The following is a 13,062-nucleotide window of genomic DNA, read 5'->3' on the forward strand; positions in this document are numbered from 1 at the left end:
GAGTCTTTTCCAATGAGTCATCTCTTCGCATGAGGTGGCCAAAGTACTGGAGTTTCAGCTTTAGCATCATTCCTTCCAAAGAAATCCCAGGGTTGGTCTCCTTCAGAATGGACTGGTTGCATCTCCTTGCAGTCCAAGGGACTCTCAAGAGCCTTCTCCAACACCACAGTTCAAAAGCATCGTACAAATCATCACGTTTGACCCTGTCATCCTGGCTGATGGAAATAGGAGGGGGCAGTTTTGAAGATGGCCATCCATAAGCTGACCAGCAGCCACAGGGAGCCCTCTATGAGACAGGGGTGTCCAGTGCCCTGCAGTGACCAACGGACTCCATCAGAGACTTTCTCTTAGGAAGCAGGAAGGTGACACACAGAGAGAAATACAAGTGACAGAAGGGTTCGGAAACCAAGAGACTCATGGAGAGGAGGCAGTGGGCTAAAGCCATGGATCAGTAGAATTTAAGATTAAGAAGCTGAGTGGGGCATCGGGGGAAGCTCAGCAGGGTGTGAGAAGTGTCAAGAGAGGCCCAGAAACAGGCAGTGGCCTCCTGAGGTGCTGTGGGCTGCTGTGGCCAGGTGTCAGTGAGATTCTGGTGTCTGTAGGCTGAGGACGAAGTGCCAGCTCCTGGGAGGCTCATTCCATGTTTATGCAGGCTCTTTGCTGTTCTTCCTTACATGTCTGTATCATACATCTTCATTCACTGAAAATCTGATTGTGCCAAATTCTTGCCATCTGAAAAAATTTAACTATTAGGTTTAATATTTACAAACTTTGTGATCTTGGGTAACCTCCTTGAGCATTAGATGTTCATTCTCTAAGTGTGAATGGCCCCCAACATGTCCCTGTCCTAATTCTAGGAACCTAAGAATATGTTCGTTTGTTGTTATTATTGTTTAGTCACCAAGTTGTGTCCAGTTCTCTGCAACCCTATGGACTGTAGCCCACCAGGCTCCTCTGTCCATGGCATTGCCCAGGCAAGAATATTGGAGTGGTTGCTGTTTCCTCCTCCAAGGGATCTTCCTGACCCAGGGGTCAAACTCATGTCTCCTGCTTTGGCAGGCAGATTCTTTACCACTGAGCCATCCAGGAAGTCCTGTATTACTTTACATGGGAAAAGGGATTTTGTGAGTCTGATAAACTAAGAACCTTGAATTGGACTCCTGTATCCACGAGAGTCCAAGCTAGTCCCATCAGTCCTTAAAATCAAATAGGAGAACTTTTCCCAGCTGAAATCAGGTGAGAGGTAACTATAGAACAGTTATAGAGATTCAACGTTACTGGCTTTGAAGATGGAAGAAGGGGCCAGGAGCCAAGGAATATAGGCAATTTCTAGAAACAGAAAAAGGCAAGGAAACAGATTCTCCCCTAAACCTTCCAAAAGAATGCAGCCCTGCCAACATGATAACTAGCCAGGGAGACCTGTGTTGAACTTCTAACCTCTAGAACTACAAGATAATAAGTGTGTTTTTGTCTAAAGCAATTAATTTTGTGGTAATTTGTTACAGCAACAGTAATAAGCTAATACGCTATAATATTGCTCTACATATATATGGGAAAACATTTAAAAGAATTACACATTCCAGTGTAACACTGGTTATGTTGCCTTTTTGAATTATTTACTTCTGTGTTCAAAAATGAGTATATGTTCCTTGTGTTATAAAGAAATTATTTTGTTTACTTTTAGTAAGATTTATTTGGTAAATAGTAAGTTCAGCAAACATTTGTTGAGGGTACTTTGTGCACTCCTCATTTAGACAATATATATATTTTAGTCTTCTTCAGGCCTGGTATAGTGAGTGCATTGTGGCAGAGCTCAAGGTCATGTTGATAGAGCTCAAAATCTACTGAAGGAATTTAAAAGAAGACTCTGTGATTTCACAATCCATCAGCCTCACCTAAAGTCTCAAAACTCTTAGGCTCATTCACAACCTACCCAATGTCTACAAGGGAGGACCATGAACTAGTATTAGAGTTACCAATGCTGGTGGTAAGTACAGCAGATGAGACAGTGAGACTCCTTGGAAGGTACTTGTGACCCACTTAAGCAAAGGAACTTGGCTTTGGTGAGTTAAAAATGCAGAGCTCGCCCGCAATACCAGTTCTCACTTGAGCAAAAATTTCTCGATCCTTATCAGGACCAACCATCTTCAGGGCTTTGAATGGCCCTAAACCTAATTTGGCATTTGGACAGGACAATAGGTGCTTTGCATGACCTGATTAGAAAATAATGCAAAGCTGTTCCTATTAGGTCACTTTGATCCATGGCTGAGCCAAATTCCCTGGACATGCCTCCAGCCAAAATACACCCCAAAGGAATGAAGGAAATAGAGCAGATTTCAGGAGCAGACATCTTAGCTCTTTCCATCATGTCTTTATTCATCAAATATTTGGTGGATATTGTAACCCTGTCCCCAAATGCCCATGTGCATAAGAATTACCTGGGAGGGTTCCACTATCCAGAGAAACTGATTCAGCAATCCAAGGATGGGGCCTGGGGATCTATATTTAACCACCTCGTAGGTTATTTTGATGCAGGACCGCTACAGACCACTTTGCAAAATGTTTGGTTTGGTCTCCAAAATGAATAAGCCACAGTTTCTCACCACTGGGAGCCTGGAAGTCCAAGGAGGCAGGCACACTATGGTGATCCTATGTGATAAGCATAATAATAGTAGTTTTAGGGGCAGTGAATGGGGGAAAGATTCTCTGTCCAGGGGGGCAGCAGTCCAGACAGATGTTGACAAAAAGAGGAGGAGGAAGAGCATTCTGGGTAGGGGGCAGGCTTTACAAGCCCCAAGTCATGAGGAGACATGAACTAGAGGGAAGAGCGAGCAGTAAGCGCGACTCTGAGTGCGATAACAAGAGAGAATCTGAGAAGAGCGCATGGGTCTCGACTGACCAACCAAATCATTTCATTTTATTTAGTAAGCAACAGGGAGTTGGTGGAGGTATTTTTTTCTTGTTGTTGTTTTTTTTGTTGTTGTTGTTGTTTGTTGTGTTTTGGTTTTTTTGGCTTCACAGGATTTTCATTGCAGCACGTAGGCTTAGTTGCCCCACCACATTCATGGAGAGTCAGGAGGAGAAGGTTCGCCCCAGATCCACATGGGACTAGAGGAACCCATCCAGAGAGAAGCAGAGTGAAAACATGTGAGGTCCAGGGGTGAGACGTCGGCAGCAAAAAGCAGAGGAGGTGTGCTGAACCGTGAAGGGTGAACCGAGATGGGCAGGGTCCTCCTGCTAGAGGGTCTGAGAGGAGAAAGGTGATGAGCCACTGGGAATGCAGCCGAGGCAAGTCATTGTGATGGCTTTTGGCTTCACCCTCTAGGATGCCATGGGCGATAGTCGCAGGGACTTATTGCATGCAGAGGGCAGGATGGCAGGAAGGCAGTGAGGAAGAAGGGCTTGGACCATGTGGGAGTGAATGCACACAGGGTCGACGACTCTTTCAGGAAAGCTGAGCATCAAAGGCAGGAGGCCCCATAAGAAGGATAGTATTAGGAAGGCAGTATTAGGGTCCCTACGAGACTGCAGCACGAGGCTTTTGCTGAAAAGATAGGAAAAGTGGTGGTAAAGATGGGAGAGGGACGAGCTGGATTTCTTCTCAGAATTTCTGTTGTCTTAGAGTAAAATAATTATGTAAGAACTAAAGGGGAAAACAAACAGACATGCTAGTGTTTTAAGCACCAGGAATAAGTAAAAAATATTTCTAAGTCTTCAGAGTAAGATTGTCTCAGTATGGGAAAGAGACATAGAGGCTGCTCTAGAGTCAGAAGAAAGAAATGTTCAAGGAAAAGGAAAGAAAAAGAGCCAGCCATTGTAGAGAAAAAAAGGGTCCATAAATGATCTTAACACATGGCAGTCCCGCCCTGGGCCTGGGTCACGATCAGGGCGGCAGACCTGCCTCGGGAGTCGCATGATTGGACTTGATTTTTTGGCTACATGATTGTGTAGGCAGAAAGGAAAATTCAGAAAAATCACTTTATCAAATGACTGATCAACCTTTCGTATCTGATCCGGGAATCTCTACTCAGGGGCACACCAGTTGGACGTAAACCCAGCTTTCTGTGTACTTTGAAAACAAATGATCCAAAGTTGGATAGACAGAGCAGTCTAATCTCTTCAGGCATTGAAGACAGCAGTGTAATTTTATTCCATATATTCTCATGAATAAGATGTTGTTTTCAAAGTCTTGTTTCATATGAAAGCAGAACAGCAGTTTGTACAGTTCCTTCAGAAACTGAGCTCCAAGTGATGGTTTCAGACTTGTGTTCTGTTTGTGTAGAAGAGCACGCTCAAGGGTGAGGTTGCACATGTGCATGGTGCAATCTGAGAGTGGTTACGTATATTCACACAAACGCCTGGCACACAAACGTCTTGAAAGAACACATACTGAACAGATAGCAAGGATTCCCTGTGGGCAAAGCCGAGGAGGAAACTGAAATGAGGGCCGATGGCCAGAAAGCATTTTAGTTTTACCTGAAATGTTAGTTCTTTACAATATCAACGTATTAGTTGCATGTTTTACATTGATTTGTAAAAATAAGCTAACCTTGCAGGTAAAACTAAAATGCTCCCCAACCATCAGCCCTAATTTCAGTTATTTTCTATTTTTGTTTGTTTTTTTAAAAAGTTTAGCTGCACTGTGTTTCCGTGGCCGTGTGGGCTTTCTCTAGTTGCAGAGAACAGGGGCCACTCTTCACTGCAGTCACGGGCGTCTCTTTGCAGTGTGCTGCCTTCTCATTGCGATGGCTTCTCTCGTTGCGGAGCACAGGCTCCAAGCGCGTGGGTTTCAGTAGTTGCAGCACACGGGCCCAGCAGTTGTGGTGCATTGGGTTTAGTTGCTCCTCAGCAAGTGAAATCCTCCCAGACCAGCAACTAAGCCCTGCATTGGCAGGTGGATTCCTTCCACCAGGCTCCTCTGTCCATGGGATTCTCCAGGCAAGAATACTAGAGTGGGTTGCCATGCCCTCCTCCAGGGGATCTTCCCAACCCAGGTATAGAACCCAGGTCTCCGGCACTGAAGGTGGATTCATTACCATCTGAGCCCCCAGGGAAGCCCCTTATCCACTGCACCACCAGAGAAGTCCTAGTTGTATGTTTTTAAAATTAATTTAAAAATTATGGCAAAGTCATCACTATCAAAATTTTCCTAATTTTTTTTTTTGGAAAGTCCAAGGTGGTTATCATCTAGTCAAGGAGAAGGTGACTAAGTTGTCAGTCATGGAGAAAAGTTGGTGTTTGCCAGATGCTTAAACGCAATGAGTACCTCCAATAAATCAGAATCTTTTATGATTGTCACCAGATCTATCTTAAAAAGAATTCAGTCTTTCTTCCTTTTGTTCTTTGTGGGACCTATGTTTCTTCAAACAACTGTTCTGTGAGCCAGAAGAATGGTTTCATCTCTGAAAATGTCATTTTCCTCCTAATGATAAACATTTTTATTAATCTAATGGGAATGCTTGAAAGCAGAATTCAAAGGATAGATGAATGAGCAGAGGATGAGAAGCTGGATGGGTGAGGGAGTGACGTTCTGCAGAGATCATGAGGGATAATGAGAGAGCTCATAGCAGCATCTCACCCCCGCAAGGCATGAGCTGAGGGTGGGGCTCAGAGCTCTGGAGAGTAAGGAAAGCTTGGGAAGAAGACATGACAGATAGTCAGGAGGAGATGAGTAGGAAGGTTCATGAGCTGCAGAAGGGCCTCAGTTGAGGTTATTGGGGAGAATTTGCCAGAAACAATGTGGTCTTTGTTAACTTGCCCCAGCGAGTCTGGGTAGCTCTGAAGCATGAGAGCAAGTAAGTAGATTGAACTGCCACCTGGGGCTGGAAGTGGGTGAACACCCAGAAGAACAAAAACAAGGAAATCAACATTAACGGATCACTGAAATAGCTTTCTGTGGGGTTCTGGTCGTGTAAGAGTGCCACACACCAAGACTTGGCTGATGGACCTGCAGAGGAGAAGAGATGGAAGACAAAAATGTCTTGTTACAGGAGAGCGAAAAGGAGGGTTGTAAGCAGCAAGAGAACAAAAGAAGGTGAATAAGGTTCATTTTGTCGTATCTGAAAGTGAAGGAAGGTATCTGACTCTTTGTGACCACATAGACTGTAGCCCACCAGGCTGCTCTGTCCATGGAGTCTTCCAAGCAAGAATACTGGAGTGAGTACGTCATACCTACTGAATTGAAATTTCTCTTAGGGAAGGAGTGGATTTTCATTCATTTTTTATTTATCATAGCACTTGTTCCATAAATGCTTTTAATATTCTGAGTGAACCAATTAATGGGAATAGTGATCTCACTAGTATCCCCACTCTGCTTTGAGTTTTCTGAGGACAGGCCCTATGTCTTGTGAACCGATGCATCAACCAGGTGCAGGGGCACTCGGGGGAGTGTGAAGGTCCAGCATAGCTACTGCATGGACAAATGAGCTGGATCCTTCTGAGGTCTGATTTCTTCATCTGAAAATTAAAACCACAAGACCAGCCCCCAGTCCCAAGAAGGGAGGAGGCATACATTCTAATACTAGACAATTCTGCTCATAAAACCTGCCAAACCAACTCCTGAGCATACTCATTTAAATTCCTCAGTGGGCAGCTGACTCCCCATGGCTAATACTGTGTTCAGTCGTGGAGGGAAATGAGTCAAGCCAATGGAATCATAAATACACACACACACACACACAGAGAGGCACATCTTGACCATAGATTTTTTTTAAACTTTTCATCCATCCACGACAGATTCAAAACAGTTGCCGGGAGGTTGGCTACTGCCTAACAGGTAGTTATAAACCATTCTATGGCGCTGAGATTTCAGCCGAGATGGCACAAAGAAGCTAATTAAAGCAGCCAAGAAGACTGTTTACATAAAGAGGAAAATGTAAACACAGTCTTCACTGGATACAGTGATTAGAAATAACACTTGTTTGTTTTTTTTCACAGCCATCTGTGGTTTGTCAAAATTTTGACATGTGGCATAACCTGCCACTAATCAAAACAGAGGAAAACAAATGAAAAAAAGAAGAAGACAGTCTAAGACTGTAAGTAGGAAAACAGACATAGAAAACTTCTATCTTTCCAAGTAGGAAAAGCATTTAGCATGTTTTTCTAAAACAAAGCTGATCTGTCTTTGGACAAAGTTGGGGCTGATTAGTTTGCCTTGACAGATGTGGCTTCTCTGGGTCCTGCAGAGCTCAGCCATGGGGGTTCAGGCAGCTCAGAGTGGGAAAAGAAACCATGTGGATGCAGATGAAATAACAGAGTTAAGGATAGTCAAATCACCAAATTTAAGGACTTTATTTAAAAGAAATCCAAGCTTAGTTTTGTCTTAGAAGAGCTAAAGTGTCATTGACTTGCAGAAACAACTCACTGGCATTAATCTTCGGGTTATTTATTATATGACTGTAAAGCATTTTCCTAAGATTTAGCATTTGAATTTATATGGCATGGACATCTACTACAGAAAATACTATTTATTGATAAGGTACTTTAATGATATGGGAAATGCATGGCGAAGCATTTTGAAAAAATTATTTGCTGTCTCTCCTTTTCCTCTTCCTCTATTGATTTGTTATGAAAACTCTACACTTACAATAATAAGTGTAGAATAATTCTACCTCAGATCTGGAACCGGTCCCAATATATAGCACATACTCAAGAATATTTTTTTAAGGAGAGAGAGAGGGGAAAAAATGGAGTAGCTTAATGATATTTGTACCATGAATACCGCTAACATGTATAAAAATTAATGCTGATATGTACACATATAAAGATTAATAGAGACCTTCTTGTTGTTGCTGTATTGCTAAGTCCCAGTTGGATAAGGCGTTGAGCTGAGTATTTCTCTGTTTAAACGTAGCATCTGCTTATGAGCAGAGGATTCCTTAGCCTGATTCAGGCCAGCTCTATGTTTAAAAATAAATGACGTGGATCTGAGTTTCAGAGAAGTAATACAGGAAATTGAGACAAAACAACAACAAAACAGAAGTCACAAGAGTGTACCAGACAACACGAGCAGAGTGTGAAGATGAGGGGAAGGCCAAGGACAGCCCTGTCCTTGCCTCGGAGATGGAGCTGAAACAACAGACGCCATAATCATTTCAGAGTATCGGTTATTCAAATCATCTCCCTCTCCCCTCTCAATCCACTATGCCACCAAGTCATCTGCTAGGCACCAGCAAGAGGTGGGAAGTGGGGCAAAAAAGGAAAAAGTAAAGGACTGAACTTACATATAATTTGCCACTCATTAATAATGGTAAGCCCACATAACGCTGCTTGCTTATTTATTATGCCAGGTGCTCCTTGAATACTCTGTGTATACTAACTCCTTCAATTCTCACAGCAGTCCTTTGATTATTTCCATTTTACAGATGAGGGGGTCAAGGCACAGAAAGATCAAAAGTATTTGAAGAGTAAAGTCAAGATTGAAACCCAGGTGGTCAGTCTCAGAGCACGTCCCCTTGTCTATTACCCAGATGCCCAGGTGGAAGAAGACCCGGATTTGGGATGAAATACTTTCAGATTCCCTTTCACATCATCTAGATTTCTATGTACTCAGCCACTCAATTGTGTTAGACTCTTGCCACTCCACGGACTGTAGCCCGCCAGGCTCCTCTGTTCATGGGATCTTCCAGGCAAGAATACTGGGCTGGGTTGTCATTTCCTTCTCCAGGGGAATCTTTCCAACCCAGGGATGGAACCCGTGCCTCCTGCCAAAGATTCTCTTGCAGGCAGATTCTTTACTGCTGAGCCACCTGGGGGCTCCTGTATCACATTGTAAATAGGAAGGGTCTGTTTGGGTACCTATCCCCCAAAACAGAGTAGAGGTTCAATAAAATACTTGTCCAATGAAAGGATGTTTCAGGTCAATTTGTAGTAGAACACTTTAGAACGTATTGATGAATTGATGCTTTCAAACTGTGGTGTTAGAGAAGACTCTTGAGAGTCCCTTGGACTGCAGAGAGATCAAACCAGTCAATCCTAAAGGTAATCAACCCTGAATATTCATTGGAAGGACTAATGCTGAAGCGAAGCTCCAATACTTTGGCCATGTGATGCGGAGAGTCAACTCATTGGAAAAGACCCAGATGATGGGAAAGCCTAAAGACAGAAGGAGAAGGGGGCGACAGAGGTTAAAAATGGTTGGATAGCATCACCGACCCAATGGACGTGAGTTTGAGCAAACTTCAGAAGATAGTGAAGGACAGGGAAGCTTGGTGTGTTGCAGTCCACAGGGTCACAAATAGTTGGACATGACTTAGCAACTGAACAACAGAACATTGAGCTGATAAAACTGAAAAATCCTAAAGTAATAGGTCTCAAATAGCCTAACTTTTGCCTCAGTACAGCCTAAAAAGGTGCTTGTGTCACTTAGAAAGGGTATTCCACAGAGTTTCTTGGCAGCAATAACCTAAAGATCACCTCTCTTTCTCAAAACAGCGAACAGTGTAGATCAGAACTAGACGGCTCACCTGTCGCTATACAACCAACTCAGTGTATCAGGAGGTCTGACAGAGGAGAGAGAGAAAAAAAAAAAAAGGCGCACAGAAAGGAAATGAACTGAGACAATATCACTTCTCAGCAACCGGAAGGAAAAGCACACAGAGGCTCGCCACTGGCTGTCTACGCGTGGGGTCGCTCGGTGGGGCCATGCTCACAGCTGCCTTCAAAAGCCGGTCTGGTGGCCGCAGCTAGAAAGAAGCACAGCCATGAGGCAAGACTGAGCCGCCACCTCCAGCCCGCCCGTCCAAAGGGAGGGCGAGGACGCCAGGGAGCCCCGCGCCCCACCACCGCGGTTCCGCCCTGGGTGAGTTCCCCGATTCTTGCTGTGGCCTGAGGGGAGGGGCGGGCGGCAGGCTCGCTCAGACTCTGACTTCCTGAGCTGATGTCAGACAGCCGGTGGGGCTCCCCACCGTGGGCACCCTCCTCTGCAGCTGCTGGGAGGGACGCCACATGCCGCCGAGGGGACGCCACATGCCGCCGAGGGGACGCCACATGCCGCCGAGGGGCTACTGGTCTCCTGCAGGTTGACCTGGAGACGCTGGCTTACGGGCAGCTTCAAATCGATGTGGTTCTGCATTTCAAATCTTCCTGGGTGGGTGCTTCCTGCGTGTAAAAGACATGGCTCCTCCCCCTTCCTGCTGTCAGAGTTTCCCCTGCAATGACCCGGAGCTTTTACTTTTCCTAAATTATTTCAGACCCTCTGAGTGTGGGCTGTCACTTACAACTGATGGTGGATCTGAGTCACTTATAACGTGGTGTTCAGCCTCTGTGGGAATGACTGAGGGACAGGAAGTGGTGACTGAGAATCACTCAATGAGTGTCTAGACTCTGCCACGAACTGGCTGTTATCATCCCCTCTAAGGGGTTTGGAGACAAAGGACACTATTCTTCATGTCCACACTGAGCCACCCCATCAGCTCCATCCTTGCATTTCTCTGTTTACATTAATTCATTTAACGGATTCGTTTGTTCCATTGCCTTTATTTCTCAAAGAACTGGAGGCCACCTTTTTGTCTTGCTGAATTTATTAATACTTCGAAATGAGAACACACACAACTTGAAAGGGGGAAAGCCCTTCTAAATGGGTCAGGCACTATCTAAAGCAGCCAGGAGGTTGGTGAGCAGGCTAGTCCCCATGTTAGTGACCAGAAGTGAGGGCAGGGGGCTCCAGTCCTTTCAACTCCTGCTTGGAGAGCCCCTCCCTTCCCCCCAGAAGCTGGTTTCCCCTCCAGAAGTGAGTGTGAGGTAGGATCTTCCACAACAGAGCCGTGGAAACCAGCCAAGCGGTCTTCCTCCTATTTTCTGTCTCCTCCCGGGTTTGCTTATTTTTTGGATATTCCTGTTCTAAGAATGGGGCAGAGGGGAGCAGTGGACAGGGCAAGGTGTGAGCTGTTCCATGTGAGAGCTGCACTGTTTGTCACTAAATTACTGAACAAGTGTCTAGTGAGTATTCACAGTGTGGAAGCCACATTTAAGTCAAAACTTCAGTAGGATGGAACAAAACTGACATTGCCCTGCCCTCCCCCCAACAAAAGCTTGCAATCCAGAGGAGAGGCAGACGTTGACTAATCATTACATAAATGTGATAAGGACCAGAGCACATAGCAGGGAAGCCTGATCTGTCTGGGAGTCAGCGAGGTTTCCATACCCCAGCACCAGGAGAACTGGAAAATGTGTGTACAAGGCAAAGCATCGGCTAGTGCCAGGCGGGAGACCCGAATTGTCTGGCTGAATTAAGGTGTGGCCAGAGGAAAGAGCCTCCTGGCCCAACAGGAGTCCGGACAAAGAGGCAGTGCTGAAGATGCTGGTCATTCTAAAATGGAGAAACTTGGAGCGTTGTCATCTGATGTGCCTTTTTAAGGAATCCCTTTTGTTGCTGTGTGGAGAATGGATGGGAGGAGCCACACCCAGACAGGGAGACCGGTTAGAAGGCTGATGAAGTCAGCCAAGCAAGGACATCAGTGGGAGTCCAGACAAGACAAGGGTGTCTAGTGAGTATTCACGGTGGAGACAAAATAGAGAGATGATAGACAAAATAGACAGAGAGGCATCGAGAAGGACAATCAGCAGGACTTGGGGGCAGACAAGAAAGGAGATCCCGGGGGCAAGGTTGAAGGTGATCCTTGCTGTCCTGGTTGAGGCTTCTGAATGGATGTTGATGCTGCTCGCTGAGACTAGAAGGGTTAATGAACATCCAGGCCTGGGATGAGTTCTCTTGGATTTTGGAGGGCCTTGAGCACATCCAGGGGCAGATGTCAGCCAGGCCGTTGACATGCTGTCCTAGAGCCCAGAACAAAGGTCTAGGGATCCTTAGTATATACATGCTAATTGGTGCCGTGGGTTTGGATGAAATATTTTTGAGAGAGAACATCAAATGAGAAAAGAGGGGGTGGCTTGGGATGGAACCTTAAGAAATCCTAACATTTAAACAGCGAGAAGAGCGTGAGCTCTCTAAGAAGACTAGGTACTTTCTTGAAAAGTTAGACACAGGATGAGCACATATCCTAGCAATTCCATGCCTACCCACATTCCACTCCAAAGAACTAAAAACAGGGGCTCAAATCAGTACATGCACATGTGTTCATAACAGCAATATTCACAATTGCCAAAAAGTAGAAATAGCTTAAAAGTCTATCAACAGATAAATGGATAAATAAATTCGTATATAACTGTAAGATGGAATATTATTCAGTCACAGGATAGAATATTGTGTGGGCCTGCACGCTCATTCACGTCCAACTCTTTGTAACCCTATGGACTGTAACCCACCAGGCTCCTCTGTCCATAGGATTTTTCAGGCAGGAATACTGGAGTGGGTTGCATTTCCTTCCCCAGGGGATCTTCCTGATCCAGGAATTGAACCTGTGACTCCTGTGTCTCCTGCATTGCAGGTGGATTATTTACCGCTGAGCCATCAGGGAAGTCTTGATAGAATATTCAGTTCAGTTCAGTCACTCAGTCGTGTCTGACTCTTTGCGACCCCGTGAATCGCAGCACGCCAGGCCTCCCTGTCCATCACCAACTCCCAGAGTTCATTCAGATTCACGTCCATCGAGTCAGTGATGCCATCCAGCCATCTCATCCTCTGTCGTCCCCTTCTCCTTCTGCCCCCAGTCCCTCCCAACCTCAAAGTCTTTTCCAATGAGTCAACTCTTCGCATGAGGTGGCCAAAGTACTGGAGTTTCAGCTTCAGCATCATTCCTTCCAAAGAAATCCCAGGGCTGATCTCCTTTGGAATGGACTGGTTGGATCTCCTTGCAGTCCAAGGGACTCTCAAGAGTCTTCTCCAACACCACGGTTCAAAAGCATCAATTCTTCGGCGCTCAGCCTTCTTCACAGTCCAACTCTCAAATCCATACATGACCACTGGAAAAACCATAGCCTTGACTAGATGGACCTTAGTCGGCAAAGTAATGTCTCTGCTTTTGAATATACTATCTACGTTGGTCATAACTTTTCTTTCAGGGAGTAAGCGTCTTTTAATTTCATGGCTGCAGTCACCATCTGCAATGTTTTTGGAGCCCAGAAAAATAAAGTCTGACACTGTTTCTACTGTTTCCCCATCTA

This window comes from Ovis canadensis, chromosome 20 (genome assembly GCF_042477335.2).
Source record: "Ovis canadensis isolate MfBH-ARS-UI-01 breed Bighorn chromosome 20, ARS-UI_OviCan_v2, whole genome shotgun sequence".
NCBI classification, from domain to species: Eukaryota; Metazoa; Chordata; class Mammalia; order Artiodactyla; family Bovidae; genus Ovis; species Ovis canadensis.